General features: G+C 34.9%; 1 long non-coding RNA gene across 7 annotated transcripts; it reads right to left on the bottom strand.

Annotated features, from left to right (window-relative positions):
- Window positions 1-1,051: 1,051 nt before the first annotated feature.
- LOC106344151 lies at window positions 1,052-2,941 on the bottom strand. 7 transcript variants are annotated; one of them, XR_001270150.1, is made up of 3 exons: window positions 2,851-2,941; window positions 1,912-2,746; window positions 1,052-1,771 (listed from the first exon to the last, which is right to left on the bottom strand). It is a non-coding gene; the product is annotated as an uncharacterized LOC106344151 (long non-coding RNA). The 7 variants fall into 7 exon arrangements; XR_001270148.1 differs by having other exon boundaries at window positions 1,912-1,969; window positions 2,517-2,941; XR_001270151.1 differs by having other exon boundaries at window positions 1,912-2,157; window positions 2,517-2,941.
- Window positions 2,942-3,141: the final 200 nt, after the last annotated feature.

Below are 3,141 nucleotides of genomic sequence, written 5' to 3' on the forward strand. Positions count from 1 at the left end.
GTCGAGAATGTGTGTGGCTTCGGTCAATGAGTCACCACATACAAAAATCAAGCGGAATAGTCAACGAAAATGAGCCGACGAAAATATTTGAAGACAATTCGGCGTGTGTCGCTCAACTTAAAGAAGACTAAATTAAGAGTGACAGGACAAAGCTCATCCCTCCGAGATTTTTCTCATACATACGGGAGCTTGAGAAAAATAAAGAAGTGGACATTGAGTATGTATGATCATGCGACAATCTGGCTGACTTGTTCACCAAGGCCCCTCCCACTACAATATTTCGAAAACACGTCTATGGTATCGGAATGCGGCATTTGCGTGACTTATGACAAAAAATCTATGTCTACTATTCTCAGGGGGAGATTACGGCAGTGTATTCTTTTTTCCTTGTCATGGTTTTTGTCCAAATGGATTTTTCCATGACTAGGTTTTTAACGAGTCACTACGTAATATAAAATAAATAATGAAGGGGAGTGTTAAAGATAATGTTTGTGATTATCTATTTAGAAGATAAAGTATATTTTCTTCTTTTGTCTTATTAGTCAAAGTCGGTCTTTGACTGATATTTATGACCGACTGATGTTATATTTTAATATTTCTCTGTCACTATAAATATGTACGTATCCTCTTGTTTATGAATACAACATCTGAAGTGAAAAAGCTACTCTCGCTCTTACAAAATTCTCTCTCTCGTTGTTTTCTTTTAGAAACGCAAAAACCCAAAACACAATAAACTCATATTACATCTCTCTCTCCCCGTCGCTGTCCACTCAACTTTTAATATAAGCCATTTAAAATAAAGCCATATATTTCCAACTCGTTTATAAAAGTTCAGTACTTTGTGTATTTCTTAGGCCTACTATTTATCTCTGTATTGTTTTTTAAATGGAAATTATATCTATATTACAATTTTTTTTTTGGAACTCATATCTATATTACAACTATTTTACATATTTTGTTGTTTTCTTTATCGAAATCACTTTTAGAGTAATCTAAAACAAAAGCTGTAGAAGATCCGTACACATAAAAAAATAGAAGGAATAAACACTTATTTGAGAAGTAATGTAACTGATCGCGTTTGGTTCTCTAATCCTTCGGTGTTGCTTTACAATCTTTTTCTGTGTAAGGGTTTTTGTTCACAGCAAAAAAAATTGCTTTGCGTTTACCTGAGGAGCTAACAAATAAAACAATGTAAATTTTTATTTATCATTGACGTGCTTTGTTTCTTGGCTTCTCTGTAGCGGATAACTCCGCAGACGGTGAGAAAGTAATCTAACATTCCAGTCACCGAGACATGATTCTTGAATATTAACCACCACTGCTACTGCACCTCTGGCATTTCCTAGCACTTGTCAAAGAGAACTTCACAATTCATTTACATTTGATTAGAGGTGGGCATGCGCATAATGATTTTAGACTGCAATGACAACAATGTCAATTTTTTCCAATTAATGTTAAGAAAATAAACTGAGTCTAGCTTCATGATTAGTCTGGAAGCTCACAAATTGTAAAGCAGTGTGCGAGTCAAATTGTAAGTAGACCATAAGACAAAGAACCAAATTAGAAGAAAAAAGAGTCTGGACAAAAACACTCACATCACTTAACTTCAAGCAATCTAGATGATTGTGTGATGTAAATTATTGAATATTATTATCTCACCTTGTCATCTCCCCTCCTAAACTTCCCCGCCAGCTGTAAATATAGGTGTTGCACTCTTGCAAGCTTCCTCACAATTTTGTGGGGCTTAATAACTACCTTGTTACATATAAGACTACAGAGAGCAGAAAAAGAATAATAAGAAAAGTGTCAATCATAATTGTTGTACCAGTTCACTACATTTGTTAAAGAGCCATAATTCAAGTAAATGTAGACAAAGATATGAAAGCTGCATAGCAATAAGATTGAACTTACGGTAAATTTTTCCCTTATATTTTCTGGCACTCTAGAGAACATAAGGTCGTCTTAGGTGCTGCAGGCGTTTAGTAAACCAAGTCAAGATGCATATCAGAAAATTTCAGCAGATTATATGATTGCTCAAAGATCAAAGCTTAACAAAAAAGCAAACAATAATGCCAAGACAAAGTTTATTGAGATGTAAAGACACTTGCCACTAACCTAACAGGCCTCGTTCACTACCTGACTTTTTCTCAGGTCTGCCTACAAAGAAACCACTTAGGCTTTATCAGGTGCTAAAATCAACAAAGACATACTCATTCTCCAATGGAAAAGATAGGACACTTGACCTGCACAATTTCTATAAAGTTAACCCCTAACTATAACTTGGTAAGATGAAGCTAAATAGTTTTCTATGGCAGAAATCCATTAAAGAATCAACTTTCCAGAAACCCAAACCCAAACAAAATAACTGCAACCTTTCAATTTTACTTCCGAAAAGAATTGATTGATTCACATTCAAGGACACCGTATATAATGTCAGAAGTGGAGTTATGCAAAACATAGATACATCGTATATAGAACATGTTGCGAGATCGACGCGATTAAACAAAAAGTTAAACCTGAGTTCGCCCAAAGGGAACCGATCCTTGGATTTTAAGAAAGAAAACCACATGGCTATCAGATCAATTCGCTCTTGTCTGGATCATCCTTCACTCCCGAGAAACTCGCGTTCCATAATTGCTCATGGACTGAAGAAAACTGTAGAAGTCCTGATGAAATCTGATTTCAGTTCTTACCAAGCTTCTCTCTGCAGGTTCTCCGATAAGCAAACACGCTATGAAAGTATGACCTAGAGCAAAAGCAAGATAGCGGAGATGGAGGATTCGAATAAGATCTTCACTGTTTTCCTAAAACAATAAAACAAAGGGAACTTTAATGATAAAATTATTTGACCAGTAGAAGTTAAGTTTGGTAAGTGAATAATCCTCAATCTCCGCTAAGTGAATAATCTTCAATCTCCGCCCTAAACGACGGTATCTAAGGCAGTGGCATTCTATTGAAAAAAAATGGGGTCAATTCTTATTTGTACTCCGTTTAATAGTTTAGTGGGGGATTATTGGTTTAAGAATTCTAAAGGAATTATAAAATTTTGAGAATCCATTGTTATTGGTTTACAGATTTAAAAAGTCTTATTAAAATCCATTGTTATTGGTTTAAAGATTTTTAAATTCCATTCAAATCCTT

The sequence above is a fragment of the Brassica oleracea genome, chromosome C5 (assembly GCF_000695525.1).
Source record: "Brassica oleracea var. oleracea cultivar TO1000 chromosome C5, BOL, whole genome shotgun sequence".
In the NCBI taxonomy this organism is placed as follows: Eukaryota; Viridiplantae; Streptophyta; class Magnoliopsida; order Brassicales; family Brassicaceae; genus Brassica; species Brassica oleracea.